The following is a 20,002-nucleotide window of genomic DNA, read 5'->3' on the forward strand; positions in this document are numbered from 1 at the left end:
TTATTAAATTTACAGTCCAGGCAATTTATTATTACCAAATAATAAAAATCTGCTGTGTGGCAAGATTTTGGCCAGGAATAAGAGAGGAGGGAAAACTCAGGAACACAGGTTAAATCCTACATTTCTCCTTTCAGCAGAGCTTGAAAAGATTAAGCTATTTCCATTAGTGTCCTGCAGAGTTGCAAGCAGTGATAATAGACATGTGCTAATTTCACTATTGCACTGGGCTATGAAGCAGCATATTAGATCATCTTTCACCTGTGACACGACTCCAAATACCCCCAATTAGCAGCTCTCCTTTTGCTTTCAGTTTTTGTAGTTGGACTTACAGCAATGACTAAACATCTGGTATTATGACTACAAATAGCCTCCATGTCCTCACCTCTGGGATGCAGTGTAGCTTTAGACTATTTATACTTTGATCTAAAATTCTAAATGACTAAATTATTCTTCTGTAATAGGTCCTAAGTGACACCAAATGGATGGTCTCAGCTTTTTCTTTCCAGAATTGACATCTCTCTAACCTCTTTTAGCTACTGAACTGCATAAAAAGCTCAACACAACAAAATAACACAAGCGCCGTTTTCAGGACTGAAATAACCTTTGATTTCTACAGAGATGCATAGACACCAAGAAATACCAAAGGCAGTGAACTGTGCTTTAAACACACTCTAGTGACACCAGTGGCTCAGCATTTCTATTTAAATTTGCTATCATTGTGACTGGAGCTCTACAGAAACCAGACCAAGGTACCCATCCTCAAAGAGTTGTGATCTAGATTGGTTGAAAATACAGGCAAACAGACTTGGCTTCTAAAATTAAAATGCTAGTTTATGCCATTTCCTCATCAGGTATTTCTAGACATTATTTGCATAAAGCATCGTATTTCCAGAGAAATATTCACACATTCTGAAAATTTACTAATTCCATTGTTGGCACCACTACTCAGATAACATTTGCAATTATCATCATCATCATATTATTATTATTTTATGAAATAGAAAATTGTGGTGGAGGAGTTAAGTAATTTGTTGGACTTCTTACATGTTTTTTTTTTTTTTTTCCCTCTTTGAATTAGAAATAGATGAGAAGAAACTGTAAAGCACAAAGTCTTGAGCTGATGTAAATTGAGTTACTTATTCTGAAGTCATAAATAGCTAAGATTAATTCAGAGAAGTCTTGAATCTGTCCCCAGATCTTCTGACTTTTAGTCTTTTAACTGAACCACAGAAGTATTCTTGGTCTCCTTAGAGCCCTAGGAGGCAGATAGATACATCTGCTGAGTGTGATAGTCTTCATTGATGTACCCAAAACTATGAAACTTGCATCAAAAAAAAAAGAGTTTTATACAAGTTCAAGCTAACAATGGTTCTCCCTACGGAGAACTAAATCTAAAATGCTATCTCCCTTTTTAATGCCAAAAAAAAAAGTAATTTTTAACCATTAGTTTAGAGAAAATAAGGGATTTCCAAAAGAATCAAGACACAGCCAAAGTGTCTCACATTTTGAATCTGAATTAACTTTTTTTTCCCCCTGTGAAAACTTTCCTTGAGTTCTCTGGCTTTTTATTATTCTACTTCTTGTGTATGATCTTATGTAGGATCTCTTGAGAAAGTATCTGGGACAGAAGGAGGACAAAGGTAGAAAAAGAGGTTTCTTCTTAACCAGCCTTATTCAGAGAAACCTAGATCATCTAAAGCATTCAGGCCAACAGCAAATTAACTTTCTGCTCTTGATCTAGGCTGGGTTCCAGGCATCCTAGGGGACATAATCTTCTGTTCAGGCATTCAGGTAACGAGAGTGGGGACAGGTTTGGCTGCTGGAGCTGGCACAGCCACTGATAGACTTTGGAGAGTGGGGAGGCAAGTGTGTAAACCTTCTTGACCTGGTCCCTCCAGTTTTCTCCTTTTCAGGTGGTGATAAGTCATTTAAGTCCACTTATTTACCAGCTGCCAGAGACTGATTTTTATGGTTATACACAGACCTGCAAAGGGGTCAAGCCTTTAGGAGGGTGATAGAAGATTTTTAGGGTGCATGTCGTGCCTACAAACACCCCAGTGAGCTGCCCAGGATAGATGCTAGATGTAACAGGGGAAAGAAAAGAACCCAAAGAGAGAGAATTTTATTTTCTGACTCCACTATAATATAGAATAGCAAAAGTGGCAGTGGATTGGAGGGTGAAGTTGCCACCTCTCCAACCACACTGGCCAAACTAACAACCCATCAATTCTCTCTACCCACAAAGAGGATGCAAACCAATCGTTTATATGAACAGTGGGAGAAAATTGAGTAGAAATGCGTAAACATTAGAAGGCATAGAAAATTTTTACAAGAACTTTAAAGCTCTCAAAAGAACAGGGCGACAGATATGTCAGGACAAAACAAGGCCACAAAATACAGAAAAGGCCACTTGGCTCATGCTGCTTTCCTTGTTAAAATCCTCTCCCCATTCCAACTCATGCATCACATCAGCTGCCTTCTTCCTCTGAAGTGGAAAGCACCTCCAGACAGATATTGAAACAGAAGGAAAAGACTAAAGAGGATGCCTGGCTGCAAGCTGAGAGTTTTGGGGTTTTGATATTGATTTCCCCACTGTAGGAATTTCATTGTCATTATATATTCAGCACAGCAGAAGGCCCTAAATACCAAAGCCTTCAGCATTAATAATATTGGGACCTAAAGTTTTGAGACTCTGGGAAGCTTCCACTGAGCGCTGATAAAAGGTAACACAAGGAAGACAACTAAAAGGAGCTTTGAGGATGAAACAACAGCTGTGAGGCACTTATCACCATCAGAAAAACATGCACACTTCCACACAGGCACCTACAGGAGTGGCTGGCAGCCGTGGTAAAAATCACAAAGTCTCTGTCATGGTATCAAGTGCAACCCCATGTAAGCAGAAAAACACCAGAAATAAGCAAACCCAACAGTTACGTGCAGAGATGCACATACATACATGACTAGAGAAGAAAAAGGGCCAAAGTCTCTCTGAGTGTTCAAATAATTGGGAAGAGCACAGTACCCCTGGGGAACCAGATTTTTCTGAAAATCTATTTCTGGGAATCCTGTTTGCTAAACTTAACAGTCTGACATGGGATTCCTGACATAAATCATTGCAGTCAGGCACATGTAGGAATCCCTCTGAGGTCTTCATAATACTTTCAAGAGATATCCATGTATTAACCTCCCTCCTGTGCAGCTACTTTTGTTCTTCTCCTTAGTTTGCAGACACAAAGGGTATAATTTATTTTAATTGTTTGTTTTCAAGTCGAATGGCTACAGATTCTGAACAAGAAATACCATTAGGTTCCAGCATATCAAATAACATTGTCAAGATGCTGTTCATTTGGTAGGCACACAAAGAGAATGACAACGTTTTCATTTGAATGTATTTATTTATAAAGGTTAGTGTGCCAACTTATATTCCAATAAAACATACTCAGTAATATTGTGGCAGAGATCTCGAGCTAACAACATTATCAAAGGAAAAAAACACACAGAGAAAGGAAATATTATACCACATTTGTCATTTACATACCTTGTGAGGTTAGGACCTTTATCTTTATCACAGTTTTTTTTACTGAAGTGGGATAAAGATAAATGTGCTATAATGCACCTTTGTCTTCACAGGATGGATAGTGCCATTCTTCATTCACTATGGGCAAAGATAGAAACAAAAGCATGTTTCAGTGACCTGTCATTTATTCATGATAGGTTCCACCTTCATCCTTGTATCTACTGCAGCACTTACAGTAAATTGCTTAATATACATTTAGCTGAATTTGCATCTATGCATTATCCATACAGATAGTTCAGAAAGTCCTATTTCAATGTAAATTGGGAGCAATATCACCGGAGAGAAGGAAATTAAGCTGAAATAAAATATTGCAAGATGAGAGTTGGGACTACAACCTCACAATGACTGCATAGAAGGACTGCGAGGTTCCTTTATTATTTTATAATTGCAAGGAAAACATGGACTTGACAATTAAGACTCAGAGGGTGAAAAAAACAACTCTTAGCCATAACAGCTGTCTCAGAAGACCAATACCATTGAGAGTATCTTGTACTGTGCCCTGTGGTTCCCACTGCTGGAAACAACCATGGTGCTCTATTTCCTTTTTATCCTTCCATAGGAGCAGCTGTATTTTCCACAGCAGGCACTGGGAGGTTTGACTAACACCCACCCACGCACCCAGGGAGGCAGGAAAGGGAGTTAGGGAAGTTTCCACTCTTCCAAGCTTACACATGGGAGTCTAATATAGACAACTGTATTAGTTTTGTGTGATAAACTTTAATCTTCCACCCTATTTACATATGGACCAGGGGTTTCTGTGTCATGGACTGGAAATTATGCGTTCAGTACCTATTATTGCCTCCATGGCCTGTGGATTTATTTTTCCTTGTAAAACCATCGTATATTAATGTAACATTTTCCACCTGAATCCCTAATGGTGCTTTCACAATTAAATGAAGAATATGTTACAGCATTCTTCTAAAATATTCACAACCCTGATTTTACCAACACATTCCACAATTTAGTCGAGTTCAGCTTGAGCCTTGCATCGCTTTTGTCTCCAAACACTGGCCAAAATTTGTAATGGCTATCTCTAGGGAAATGCCCCTTATGACACAGCCTATTTTCACCATTAATTGGTATCTAATACTGCCATAGACTTGTTTTCATTCAGAGGAGCCAAAGTGCTTAATCTAACAGGAGAAAAAAGCCTCTCCTGTGGCTTTGCCTCTCTCGTCCTGCATTCTGGCTGTAAGTGGCATAGCTCTAAGGAATACATTATTACTGCTGCAGACCACTCCAAGTGGTTCAGAGACCCTTTATATCGTAGCCAAAAAACAGATGAAGAGGAATTGGGTCCTCTGGGACCTAGATATTATCCAGTTCAGCTGTAGCCATTCTCACTTAGTTTGTCTGAGAGTGATTTTGCATTTTAATTTTTAATAATTCTTTAATCCATCTAAAATGGGGGAGAGCAAATAAAGCAGAAACCTTCTGCTGCTTCCTTCCTTCCTTTCTGCCTTATTCATTTTCCCATTTTTTAGTTTCTAATGCCATATTTCTCTGGTTTTTGAAGCCGTTGATTGAACACATTGGTATTTCTTTTATGTACTGGGAAGCACTAAATAGGAGCTTGCTAAGAACTAGAATATTTTTTCAATTCTCCTTATTTTTTTACTAAAAGTAAAAAATTTCTATGAAGACAGCCCTTATTATTGCATTGAAAGTTAGAAGCAAGTAGAGGCAGCCAAATTAGAATCAAGGTTGCCCAGTATTCTTTATAGATTCTCTCCCTTTCTATTTTATCTCCTCCTTCTTCTAATCTAACTTTGCCATTCTATTTCTACCTACTTTCAATTCTCTCATTTCAGCAGATTTCTTTATCACACTTTGTCTTACCATGGTCTAGTTCCTGTATATTCTTTACTGAGATGTGTGTATTACTGAAACTCCCTCAGAACCTTAAAACATTTCCTTTATTTTAAACGCAGTTTTATCTCAGTTTCATAAGGAAAAAGATTAACTTTAGCTCAAAGCTGCTGTGTGAAGAAAAGTATCATTTCTAAATGCACAAACCAGAGAGAACACCCCCAAATCTCAGCGGGTAGCCTTTTTTTTTTGCTTTTTTTTGCCAGCAAGTTAAAAACAAAAGCTATGAAATACAGATACAGAGGGGAAAGCTGAACAGTGAGCATAGGAGAAATGTCATTTACTTCAATCTTCACAACTCCAAAGTCTGAAAAATCCGTGTGGACTGAGCCTGTATCTTACACGTAATTACACGTAATTCAAAGAGCTGAAGTGGAGAGGATTAGTTTGCTGCTAGTTCCAGGGAGTGCTCACAGCCTGATTGTATTTTCAGGGCACTGGTGGGTAGCAACAGATGGTGGTCATTTCCCTGGCAGGCCATAGCAGGGATAATTACCAGACACAGTTCCAAGGTTTATGATACTATAAACCTCTCTTTCATTCCTCATTCACTGCATGTGGAAAGTATGGCCTTTTAACTCCTTTCTTATTGATTTTATACTAGTGCAACACCTTTGCCTCCAGTGATTTTGAAATGATTCAGTGGTGAAGTAAAACAAGAAATAGACCTTTTAAGTCAATAAATATAATAAAAAAAACCCTCCTGATCTTACTGCTGAGTTTTTTTTAATTTGAAGAACAGCTTTGTGCTGATTAATGAAATAAAATGCAATAATTGCTAGCAGAATTTGATGCTGTCCTTTAAAAAATGCTGATGCTTAAGATGATTCTGAAATACACTATTCATATACAAATACACTATTCAAATACAAAACCAGTAACGCTTGGAATATGCCAGCCAGAATCCAGAATGCCTTTTTTTAACTGGACTAGCTGAAACCTTTTTGGATTGGTCTGTTCTGGATTAATTTCATTACAGCAAATAAGGAAGATAAAACTCAGGCATTTGGGAGTAAACAGAATAGATGTTAAGGCAAGTTAGAGCACATGGGTCAAGAGCAGGCACAGATCTTAGCAGCACATTCTTCTTCACATTTTTTTTTAGAAATGGGAAAGAAATTAACTGCTCTTTGTGTCTGTAATAACAATGAAGAGACTCACTCTTCTGATAAACTTAATTAAATGTGGTCAAACCAGCTAAGTCTGAAATTTAACACATTTCAGAGGCTCAACATCTGAGCAGAGAGTTTTACCCAGTCAGTCCAAAAGGACCTTGAAAAGCTTCGGAATCAGATCAACTCAAGTTCAACCAACAAAAGCAAGGAGTTCTGCACCTAGAGCAGAATAACCTTGTGTGTCAGTACAGGCTGGAAGCCAGGCTGCAGAGCCTGGAAACACTCTGACAGTCACTGTGGATTGTTGGAAAAGAGCTGCAAATTGTGCTCCCACAGCAACAAGGAGAACTAGACGCACGTGTTGGGAGGAGAGCAGCCAGCAGGTCATTTATTATACCCTTTAACTCAGTGCTTGCTGAGGTTCGCCCGAAACACCGAGGTTTGATCCCTCCAGCTTGAGAGGGATGCTGAGAATTCTGAGAAAATCCAGCAGAAGGCTATGAGACAGCACCAGCCTTACAATAGAGGGTTTGCAAGGAGGGAGAGGCAGCTGTGTTGGTTTGGCTGTAGAGTCTACAAACAAAATGCAGCCCTGCTCTTCTCTGGGTGGATTGGAGAGGAAAAAGCTTGTTGTTGTGATGGGGGAGCAGGGCTGGAAGGGTTATCCTGAGAGGCAGTGCAAACTCATCCTTGGAAGTTCTCCAGGCTCTAGCAAACACGGCCCTGGCTGGCCTGATGGAGGGCTGGTGACAGCTGGGGTTTGGGAGGGATGCTGACCTCCTTTTCAACCAGCATCTCTGCCATTCTCTTGCAAGTTTGCTTTCATTTTTTTTTTTTTGTGCTTTGTACTTTGATGATGAACCCGTGTCTTAAGAACCTCTCTACACCCTTTCCTTGAAGTGGAAATGTAATAGGTAACACATTTTTCTGGGGATTTTTTTTGGAAACCAACACTGGCAACAGTGTTAAAAACAAATAACATAAAAACCCCAGAATACCAGTAAATTTTTATGCATCGTGAGTTCACTTATTCTCTCAGTTTCTAACCATATATTAGCAGGCCAGGGACAAACTAGAACAGCACAGGAGTCACTGAAAGACAGCCTAAGGGAAAACAGATGTGCTCAGTGCTCCCACCTTCTGCACCTCTAAGGTATTTGGTGTCTGTCAGGAGAGTTGTCTCATATAGAAGCTGAGAATTGCAATTTCACTTATATTTGAAAGCCAGAACGTAATACAAGTTGGGATGAAAATAAATTACTAGAAATTAAAAGATCAGAAAAGAGAGGGTAGGGAAAAATAATTTTCTTTTCAAAAAAGAAAACCAACCAACCAAACAAACCAACAAAAGTAACACTAACAAATTAGCTGATTAGAGAAATTCTGGAGTCTCTTTTGCATCTAGTTAGACAAATAACCAAAGGGTTAACATACTTATTTTAGACCAAGTAGTTTCCTAAGGTTATGATATATTGCCATGGAGATAACCTATGCTGTATACTCAGTACTGTTTTGTCTCTAATTTTGTTTCAGGTATGGAAAAAAATATACCACCTTGCAAAATTATACCTTGTATGCGGGTTATTACTGGGGGTTGGTGAAGAAGAGTTTGTTGTTTTGTAGAAGCTGTCAGAGAAAGTAAAAAATGTTCCCCTATCTCTTATCAGAGGCCCTCTGAGACCTTCTTAGGGAGTCCTGTCACAGTGACCTCTCGTGACAATTCCCTTCAGATCTCACCAGAACTGATCCTTGGCAAGCTCAAGAGCAAGGAGAAAATGAGAACTGACAGAAGATATTCTTCCTAGAAGCAAATATATTGCCTCACTGAAGCTCTTATCCTTTACTGTCCCTGAGACACAAGTCCTGAAGTTGGCTTGTGAAGTGCTGCACGAAAGTGAAACCGTGGTCTGTGAGATACTAATATTTCTTGAGAGAAGGAGTGGGATCATTCCTGTCCTCGGATTAATGCCTCATGCACTGCTCTAGTCCATTAGAGACATCAAGGTGCCTTTAACAGCCCCCTGAGCAAAGTGCTTTATGCAACTTACTCCCTGTCCTTGATACAGGGACAGAGAGTATCTTAAGCAGCATCTCTGACTAACACCAAGTATTCAGCAACAGAGGAGAGCCTCCAGGGAGCTCTTTCTGCCAAGAGAAATTAGAGCAGATGGTGGTTGTTCTAACTTAGAGGGAGAAGCCAAGTTGTGCTCTGGGCTGTGGGGTGGCAGAGGTGCTGACCATGCCTGGGACTGACCTGAAGAGAGGAGAGGAGAGCAGAGGAGAGGAGAGGACAGGACAGGAGAGGCCAAGGCAGAGCTTCCCTGCTCTGTCCTCTGTCCACTGAGGGCATCCCGCTGCTCCCACCCATCACCAACACAACCACCAGCAGGTTGAGCCCCTGCCAAAATCATGAAGGTGGCAAAACTTCAGAAAAATTATTGTCTTTTATTTGTCTAGCACAACTTCAACCATTCTAAACCATTTAAACAAGGAGGATGGATGTTTCAAAAGCATTATTATTTCTAAGTCAGGCTGATACAGGTAGCAGCATGCACTGACTTATGGCAGGGCTAGAGTGCTGTTCAATAGCAGAGCTGCAATGTGTTGGCATTTCAAACACAGGTGGTATAAACACCTTTGTGGGCCCTGCCTGGTAACATCTTTAAGTGCATGTGTGTGTGCACCATATGGCCTGATCGTTTTTTTTTTTATAAGTGTTGGAAATTTTATTGTGAAAGATCAACCCACCCACCCAAATGCAACAAAAACTGCATAATGATACTACAGAAGTTTGGCTACAGAAAACAGTGGGAAGATCTAAAATAGAAAGGATGACTGGTTATGAAAGAAACAGTTTGAGAATTTTAACAGACAACCAGAAATTTTGGGAAAAGGGAAAGTAATAAAGGAAGAAGGAAAAGATTATTTCTCAGTAGCACTTTTACTAGGCTACTATCCAAGATTACCTTGATAAGAGCATGAGTTCCTCAAGATCACTGACACAAGAACTAATGTAAACTCACAATAAGAGCTGACAGGAGTAGCCAATCTGTTGCCACTCTTCTGGTCTGTCACTTAACATCTTTAGGATAAACATCACGTTAAAGCTGAGTACTTAAACAAAAAGATTACTTCCCACCAGTAACCCATCAAATATTCCACCAATGTCCCATTTCCCACAAGGATATTTTCTTTCAAAGTATTTTGCACCAAAGCACTCAAAAGAGAGTTATGAACAGCAAAATTTTTAACTAGTAGTAGCCTACTCATCTTTAACCTCCACAATTTCCTTGAATTGAGGATCTCTGTAATATTCTGTGGTTGCACAGAAGCTCTTTCAGGCACAATTTGGCTATGAAAGGTGGAAGCCAACATCAGGAACTTTGTGTTACTGTTTATGCAAGTGAAATGCCTGCTGAACATCTCACCCTCTGCTGTGCTGTTGTGCTTGTCTGTTTCTATATGCCAGCTCTGGTGTTTTCTGAAGTATATATACCCTCATGGCATCTAATCACTGACAGTCAAACACTCCACTTAGGCATGGCTCCAGCAGGGCATAGGATCCATAAAGAAAACTTAATGAGCTTCCTGGGGTTTGCCTGTAATAGAAAAATGTGCGTGTGGCATAGAGCTGCTCGGTTCTGATTCTGAAAAAAAGATAAAAATAAAGGTGTCAAATCTAATGCAGGGAAACCCTTCTCCAATGGGAGAAAACCATCAAGTGTTGAATTAATAGAAAACCCTTTTCAATATCTGAAATATCTGAAACTCCAGAAAATGTCTGCATTTAAATTGCTTCTTTCACAAGTGGTATGGCTAACAAACTTCTTTCTATAGATTTATGACTTACATTCTTTTATCCCATGTCCCTCTCTACAGTAACTCTACTTCTCTCCTATGCATTCCAGTATGTTTCTCTGTCACATTTGCAATATTAAGACCTTTCTCCAGATCCTCTGAAATCTTCATACTGCTCTCCCATCCCCATCCCATCTCCCCCCAAAACCTAGTAAGGAACAAGAAACAGCCATGAATGTGAGACACAATTTTTTTTAATAACTTATCTAGCAGAACCAAACAGATCTACTCAAATTCCACTTTTTTTCCCTCCCCAAATTTTTATTACTGACAAAATGTCTTCCCTCAGGACAACTATTGAAAATTGAAAGCAATTCAAACCTCTGGGAGGCTTGAAAAACCTTTATTCTCTCAAAATTAAACAGCTTAATAGGTTGAAAAATTACTTGGGAGAGTAATAAATGTTTGCAGAACAAACAAAACCAGATGACCAAAAAAAAAAAATCTATAAATAAATCTAGGAACCCAAGAAATCTGATTTTTACCATAACTTTGAAACACAGATGGAGGCCCTTCCTAAATAAATAGTATACACTTTTCCCATAATTCCTAAATTTGTTAGTTAATTTAATCCCATTGCTCTTTTTCAGAACGTGCCACGATTTTCAGCAGGAACTCTGTGTTACACCTCAGCCCCACAGCAGCTGCAGTGTGGTGGTGTAGAACTGGGGCACCAAGGCAGATTCCCTGCAGAGGCTGTGGGCTCAGTTAAAGTGGGATATAATTCCATAACCAGAGCTCCAAGAGGATATCCCAGGACCCAGCAACTACTGGCAGTGAGCTACAGCATCGTGGCTGTGCAGCATCCTCACTCTCCCAGCTGTGTACACAAGGAGGCTGCAATCTCTTCAATACACTTCTGAATCAGATTCCTATTCACAACTAGCTTTAAAATACCTAGTTTGAGCTGTGCTGTAGACAGAAACATTCCTATAGAAACATTTAAAGGTCCTCTATTTTTTCATATTGTTCATTTCGCAAACAAAAATTTCCTTTGTCTCTTAATAAAAATTCCTCTTATTATCTTTCCTCTCTACCTCAAAATGTAATAAAAAGAGCAAAACCACATAAGCATGGGATGTATTGTAATTATTTCTTTAAAACCTAAATGTTTGAAGATCAGACAGAGAAGTAGATGTATATTTTATGAAGTTTGCAAGCATTAAATACTCTCTGATCAAAATATGTTGTGCTTTATGCTGAGGAATATCTGGGGTAGAACATTTTCTCCTATTTCAGATGTACACTTGAACTTTTTACCTAAACTGAGAATTAAGTCAGCCAGTTCTTCAGTCCCACAGGCTTCCTTGTTTCCATGATAAATGGCATTACAGCTACTTAAAATCAGCTTCTCAAAGACACAACTTTAAATAGTTCTCCACCTATGATCTATTCCTATCAATCGTTGGGAAAAGCTTTGAGATTTGAGGCCACTTGGCCACTATGCAAAATTTCACTAAGAATTAAAGCAAGGAGAAAATAGAAATAATCATTAAATACTAACTTTAAATGAGGCAATGATTTGAAGAAAAACAAGTATAACCTCTACTGGAAATTCAAAGTGATGCAAATAGAAACTTCATCTTTCTACAGACTCAGAAAAAAGTTGTGAAACAGCTGTAGGCTGAAATAGTTGGTGACAATTAGGATAAATTTTTGCTGCTCCAGTAAACTATAGGCTCAGCTCCATATCAGTGTAGAATTACTACTGACACCACCAAGGATACCAAGTTTATCAATTTTTTGAAAGTTTGAAAATATTTATTTTAATTTTCTTTCCCACCACAATTCAAGTATCTGTAAATTAAGAAATTTGAAGTAACTCCACAAAATTGTAGTAAGATTTATTTAGCGTGGCTTACTTATTATCTGCAGTTACTTTTTAGAAGTCTTGTTTAGAAAACTGCTTATAAGGTGTGTTAGGAAGTGGGAAATAACCATATGAAGCTGTTAAGATACAACCTGGAGATGTTCCAGATTGTAATAGAGAATTTATCTGACATTTTTGATGCTTATTTCACCATCAAATCAAAGTTAAAAATCTCAAAAAAGGATATTTAGCTGTTACTTTTCATAGCCATCTCTTTCTTCTCATAAAAATGATTGTTTTATACTTTTCCTGTGTAAGATAAAGAAGACAGGGAAGAGCAGGATTGCATACGGTGTTGTCCAAATTTGAATCTAAAAATTGCTAGCAGCAGTAAAGAATAAACTGGCAAGGCTACAGAAACACACAGAGCAAGAATTCAAAGATAACCCAGTAATCTCACTCACGTTTTCACATGAGCAGTCCTACCACAAACAATGGGAAAAGTCAGACCAGAACACTTCTGTAACATTTTAAAAAGTTGTAGTCTTCTTGAAAATTATGAGAAATGTTATGCAAAATCTGAACCTAATTGTTCTTAATAAAGGCAATGGAGATGCATCATTCCCTCACTTGCCTCATCCATTTCTTGACCTTCTTTTGCCCTGAAAAAACATTCCAGGTATGAATAACAATCCAGCTGGTTATGCTAGACTTTAGTGATACACTTAGTTCCTTTCACTGCCAAAAGTTGCAGATTTACAGCACACTGTAAAGACTAAAGTGCAGGCATAATTACCTCATTTCTTCCTTATGCAGATGATTTCTGAATTCTTACCACCTCCACACTTGTGACTCATTCCTCAAGTCAGTCTCCTGAAGGAACAACCCAGGGCACATCGAGCAGAAACTGTGCTCAGCCAAAAGAGAAGGCATGTTGCTTCTGGTTCCCCTCCAGGTACTGAGCCTCAGAAGAGCAGAGAATTGCATGATGTTTCTTTTCTGAAATGGAAAATGTGCTACTGGCTCAGCCAAAAGCAAATCTTTGCACTGTCTCTAAAAGGACCATTTCCCCTGTGCATCACAGTGCTTTTCCATGCCATACCTTGAGGATCCTGTTTTGAACACTGTTTTAGGGTTATATGATAAGCTGATATATTCACAGTTGTTATTACATTTTTGACCAGTGAATTATCCAACTGATATCAAATACATGTGAGCTTATTTTATCTGATATACCTTTCAAAGGTGTGGTCTAATTCCTTCATTTTTACACAACAGGCTGCTTGGACGAGAAATTCTCACATCTGTACTTGTACATCAATAACTACAATTTCTCTGGGTCAGCCATATCCTGAACTCCTTTCAGCTTTGAGAAGGGAGTTCTTTTAAAATGCTAACGAGACACAGGGAGAGTGCTTTCTTTGCACACACTGGCAGTGGTCAGGTCAGAGTCACCAGCTGGACTCTGTGTTCTTGTGACAGAGGCAGACTGTCCTCTCTGACTCTTTGCTACACCACGGTGAAGAACCTGACAAGGAGCTGCTTTTCCCTGTCTCTTTTTTTTTATTACATCCTCTCACTGCTCTTGCATTAATGGCCTCATTCAGTACAACAAGATTTTTATGCATGTGTTTCGTTGTTGTAAGTATTACAAGATGATGAGGAAGCAAATCCTTTTTTTTTTTTTCCAGGGGATGTGTTGAGTGAATATCGTTCAGGGGATAAAAGCAGGTCAGCTATTTCAGTAGGCAGCGTCTCCAGATGTAATTCCTCTATGAATTATATACACAGATATGAACTCACAGACACTTCTTAACTGAACTGGCATTTGTAAAAGAAGAGGCAGCAAACTGAAGAAGATAATTTTCTGTGGCAATGATCCTACAACGTGAGTTGTAGCTGTCTTGTAAAGACTGACTTCATTTAACTCCTGAAGAAAGGCTTACTTTGATTTCAGTTGATGTGGTTACTTTGGTTTCTAAATCATGTCATATATACTGTATTTAAAGGATTCTTTTCAGAGACTGGAAGAAGAAAAAATTGGCAGGAAGGTATAATTATGAATGGAGAAATTGTTCTTTATGATGTGAGCTACAAAGTGTCACAATGCTCTGAATTAATGAAAGTCTCCTGTAATACAGGAGACAGTAAAAATAGAATCTCAAATACATTAAACATTTGCCTTAGGAATCCTTTAACAGCTAAAATCAGTTTATTTCACTTGTGCAGTTCAGAATATCTGTATAAACAAAAATACAACTTACAAAATTTACTAATAGTTTAAATAGTCATTGTCAAATAAGTATAGAGATGGGAACCATAATTATAGCTTGTGCATATCTTTTTCAGTGCCAGATTGCAGTGCCCACTGATGACAATTGCCATTTGATGAACCTAGCTGTTTATCTTGACTGAGGAGATAACCATCTCTTCCTCTGAAAGCAATCAGAAAGTTTTCATCAGACTTGAACAGTGATGTATAAGGAGTAGTTCTGGAGGATATTATGTCCTCTGGGCACACTTTTCCCTTACAGTCTCTCAAACATTTTATTTTCAGTCTAAGATTATTTGCTCCTACTTTATACCAGCAATATTGCATTTTCTAGTCAATGTGTCTATGAAAGCAACAGAAGGGAAGAATTGCAGACTTCTATTGTTCCAGCTATTTCCCACCCATATATTCGGGTATCAAGAGCAATGGAAAAGCATTGACACAATTTAGAATTTTAGATTTCTAAAGCTAGCAGTTCTTTGGCCTGTGCATGGAAAGGTCTGCCACAAAATTAGGAGCAGATTTGGAGAGGAGACACTGCAAGACAAGGCAGATACAAACCCTCAGTCTACTATTGCCCACATTTGGAGTGGTGTGAGTGGTGAACAGAAGTTTAACTCAACTGTGTCCTTCTTGATCTAACGTAGTGTTTTTAGACCTAAATGTTATTCTGTCATCTGTGAATTTTAAGGGACTGGGATGAGACTGCATTGGGGGCAAGAGTAGAAAGCAGTTGAAGCAGGAAGTGGAGGAGGAAGAAAATTAAACAACCAAAGGTTGTATGTAGTATTTACTGGGAAAGTAAACATATTTTATGAAGAGTACCACTATGAATATTAACTAGGGGTCAGACAGATTTAGGAGTTTATTTGTGAGATGGTAACTACAAAATCCTGATTACATTCTTTTTTTTTTTTTTACTTTTACTGTGATCAGTGAAGCTTCTTTTATTTGTTTCCATCGGTTTATATTAAGCCATCGCTAAAGAAAAAGAAAACAATCTGATTTATTTGCTTCATAAATATAATTATAAACTTGCCAGAACCAGGTTAGCCACAAATTAACATGACAGTTACATTCATTTTCACATGGATTATTTATGAAGAAACTTTGATGGGCTAAAGCTACTGATAGGACCAGGTGTTACTGTAGGAGCCAATAGAGTTGCTATAGTGACAAGCCACAAGAATGGTCTAAAAGGTATGATAAATGACAAACATCTTGCAATTTGCAAGCCAGGAAAGCTTAGAATTTAGGAAATTCTTGCTACATCTGCAAATTTGTTTTCCCATATGGGAAAAGGCAGGTATATTGTGTCAGGGTTCACACTAAGCTGATATACTCCCTTGGCTGTTTTATGCCTATAAACACTGTGCTGATCTGAACATCTCTGAAGGAACTGAATGACTCCCTTCTGCTGTGCAGATGGAGGTAGTGTCTCTGTCTTTCCTCTAAGCATTATTTTTAACAAATTTCCACAAGATGATTCTCCTCAGTACCTTTGGAGGCTATGCTATCTGTGGTGGCACCTGATTTTAAATATTTAAAGTTAATTCACCTTTTTAGATCTCCGAGCTGCCGTGGAAAATGGTAGCAGATTTTCCAAATAAATAATACAATAAAAACATATTTTATACATCAGTTAACACTTCCAGGTAAAACAAACAAAACAGGGAAAAAAAAACCAAACAAAAACCAGACAAATGAATTCAGAACATAATCATAGTAAAGAAAGCCTAGAAATTTTAGTAAAGTTAGTAAAATCCCAGAGCTGTCTTTCCAATGTCAAACTTTCCTGTGTGATAAATGTGATAAATGTTGTATTCATTGATATTTACATGTTATAAGGTTCTTTTTTTTTTCTCCCACCTACTGAATTGCAGGAAGGCAAAGACATTTTATGAATATACTGGCAAGGCTTAAGACAAGAAGCAGGAATCATAAAGAGAAGAGAAATGGCCCTTTAGCAATTGCTTAATGTTGAATACTGGTGGCAAGTTAGTATTAAAATTGGAAGCAACACCTGCAGTACTATACCTCCATGCAGAAAGCTTGAATTCATGGAAAACTATTCAAACAATACTTGAATGCTTGGAAAGTCACAATTCAAACTGCTATTGGCTGCAATGGACACTTGAAAAGTCCATTGCTTTTCTCAGATGTATAATATATTTAAGGTTCAAATTATTATTTTAAAATGCCTTCTGCATTTCTGGTCTAAGCCACTTGTGTTACTTCCCTACTTGCTTTTTCTCATTTCCACATCTTGTGGTACAAAAAGTAAACTTAATGATTGCCTTTTTTCTCCAAGGCAAGAAACTTCTGTATTTCTGAACTTGTAAAATACCAACACATGAACAAGCATCAAAACCTGTAAATTTCAGAATGTCATCATTCTTCATGAAAATAAATCATAGTTTGTTACTTCAGACATAGGATGTGTCTTGGCTATGTGAAAAAAAGTCATTATCAAAATGAATGTGTTTTAAGGACTAGAAAAGCAGCACACCTAACATGAGTTTGCTATGAGCTGCTGGAAATAAACCTTACAAAATGTTGAATTGCATCTTCTGTAGCACACAAAGGGAAGGTGACAAGGGAGGAAAAGCGTAGAACTTTATTCAACCTCTACTCCAACGCAAAAGAACTGTTTCATTTCACCAAAGTCAACTTCACAGCACAGAATGTTGCCATCCAGGCCTGGATTTTGACTTATAAATTGACTCAAAAGAAAATAAACACAGGGATATCCTCACCCAAGCCATTGGTCATACAATGAGGGGTGTGCTAGGATGTGCTGTGCTGTATTATGCAGTGCAAGATCCAGAAAATTTTAAAGGCTTATGAAAAAAATTAAAAATTAACAGCTTTCTATCTCAGTATCTCTCTTCCAAACACTGGAATATTCATGTTCTCTACTTTCCTCTCTAAATTCTGTTAATTTTATATGAGACACCACATAAAGCACTCAGTGATAACATGGACAGAAAACTGCAAATTCTCAGTTTTTAATTTTTCCATATCAATGTCAAAAAAAAAAAAAAAAAAGAGACTTAACTAAAACAACAGAAACTGTTAGAATTTAAGAAGGCTGGAACAGTCTTATAATCCCAGAAACTCGTGACCTTGTAATGCACTTTCCAAAGACAGAGCACATCAGAGGTCTGAATTCAAATGAGCCGACCAAAAAAAAATATTAAGAACAAAGAAATCTTCAAGACTTCAGTGAAATCTGTCTTCAAAAACTCGACATGTACAAGTGATATATGCCTGCAGTACTTCAGGGTTTTTTGTTTGTTTTCTAAAAGACCAGATACAGACATGAAAAAATATTTATCATCATAGAGAAAAGGAAATGGATTGTTAATGCTATATGAAAATGTTATTTACAGAGGAATAACAAAGTGCATTATAGGCAGAAAGCCAATGTTTTTGGAATTACTTTGCAAAAGTGAATATTCTCCAATCAAATGTATTTTAAGTATGCTTACTTTCATTTTATTTTTATTTTAAAAAGCCCCTTTTCAATGAAACACTATTTTTTTAGTATGTCATAAGATCTTGTGCTTCAGAGGAAGTGGAAGCTGGATAATAGTAAAAGATTGACTAGTAACAAACATCTTTCTTGTTTAATACATGGAAGTTTAGCACAGGACACACTTTAGATTTAAATGCTCTAAATTTTAAGAGAGAACAGCATTTAAAGAAAAAGAAAAGCATCATTCACCTCTAGGTGGATTTAGAACCAGCTTTTCTTATGAAGATGCTAAAATATTCCTCTACTTAAGAAATACTCAGAGGCTTTATTTCAATATTTAATAATAAGAGAGGTGGAACAAAACATTTTGTTCTGCCTGCTACTGAATAATTTAGCTTTTTATTGATCTTTACAGAATTATTTTTAATATTTGGTTTTAAAATACAGCTACTGAAATCTGTTCTGGAGCTGCAAAAGACAAAAAGGAAATATGTACAGACAGGTCTTTAAGGAATATAAATGTAAAATACAGTTTTGGATAAACTTTTTTGTAAATGTTCCTTGCCTGACTCCACTAAGTATTATTATTTTTTGTGTAACATGCAATAAAATTTTAATGTAAAGGTTTGCAAAAAATCCCAAGCAGACTACATATAATCTCTATTCTTTTCAGATTAATAAGAAAAAATCTGCTTTGTAAAATCACAGCCCATTTGCAATGTCTCCATATCATAATTCAGTTTTTATTTTTATCATTTCCTTTTGTGCCCTGTGTGACAGAATTATAACATTCTATACTGAATAGAACAGCTTGAAGACTTGTAAAGGTATTTCTTATTATGTCAAATGACTTTTCTCCCACTCAGAACCATCCTAAAACCAGCCTTTTTTACAGTGCCCATACAAAGCATATATATTAGAATTTTAAAACAAAGGAGAAAAAAAAGCCCACAAACAAATCTTTATTTCTAGACTTTATGTATCTTAGAGTAATTTTATCATTTAGTCTTCCTGTTGTAAAGACTGTGTTTGAGTATACAATGTAAGGTAATGAAAATTTATTTATGTTCTGCTTGGGGAACAAGAAAGTAGAAATAGTAGATAAATTAATCACTGTAAAACATTCTCTGAATTCTGCAATTAGAGCTTTTTTTATTGAATGACTGCATTCCTACAAATGCTTTTTTAAATCTTTATTTTTAGATGAAACAGCATTACCCACCTTGCATAATGCATTCTTTATGCACCAGGAGCAAAGGAGTAGCAAAATTAAGTACACAGTCCACAAAGTAATAATTTTGGGCTATTATAGGTGATCATTCACAGGGATGGAGTCTAAATGGGTACAATAAATGCACATATGCCACACTTTCTCCTGCTCTGTGAGTGAGACGCTTGCAAAAAGGCCTTTCTCTGAATATGCATGACAAATTCTTAATGAAAATTGTCCTGTTTCTGTGAAAATATATCACACATGAACTGGACTAATAAAGAAAGCAGTTTATGGCTATCTCTTCTAAATGTGTCCAGTTCCAAGAAAGCAGAGAACTTACAGACAGTAAAAAAAAAAATCAGTAACTGATTCATTATTATCTTTCTTCAGAAAAAAAAAAAAATTCACCACTGATATACTTTGGATAAGCATTTCTTAAAGCGCAGCAATATTTCAATGAAGAAATATGACAATTATTCAAATTAGCTTTTTACAATAAGAAAAAAGTATTTTTAAGAAATGTTGCAAATCAGATTATGAAGATCAAGGAGAAAACACACATGTAAAAGCAAAAAAAAATTGACAAACAGCAGGAGAATACGAAGTATTTCCATATATATTTGAAATATTTTTTGTACTGTCAAGAATCAGCGTACACCAAAGAGGTTCAAAATGGATCATACAGAATATATGGCTGGAAAATGTTGAAGTAAGTTTGGAATATTCACAGGAAATTCTGAAATAATAAAAAGCCTAAGAAGAGGCTAAAAAGTGAACAGAAGCCTGAAGTAAAATACAATTAAAATCACG

The 20,002-nt window shown here is 37.2% G+C and overlaps 1 long non-coding RNA gene across 2 annotated transcripts in view; it reads right to left on the reverse strand.

Moving 5' to 3' along the window:
* LOC140684024 (uncharacterized) overlaps positions 1 to 20,002 on the reverse strand; it is a 72,642-nt gene that overhangs the window by 8,248 nt on the left and 44,392 nt on the right. For both annotated transcript variants that reach the window (XR_012055857.1, XR_012055858.1), the window contains exon 3: positions 3,539 to 3,655. This is a non-coding gene — a long non-coding RNA (uncharacterized lncRNA). The remainder of the gene's footprint in view (positions 1 to 3,538; positions 3,656 to 20,002) is intronic.

The sequence above is a fragment of the Taeniopygia guttata genome, chromosome 4 (genome assembly GCF_048771995.1).
Source record: "Taeniopygia guttata chromosome 4, bTaeGut7.mat, whole genome shotgun sequence".
Classification (NCBI taxonomy): domain Eukaryota; kingdom Metazoa; phylum Chordata; class Aves; order Passeriformes; family Estrildidae; genus Taeniopygia; species Taeniopygia guttata.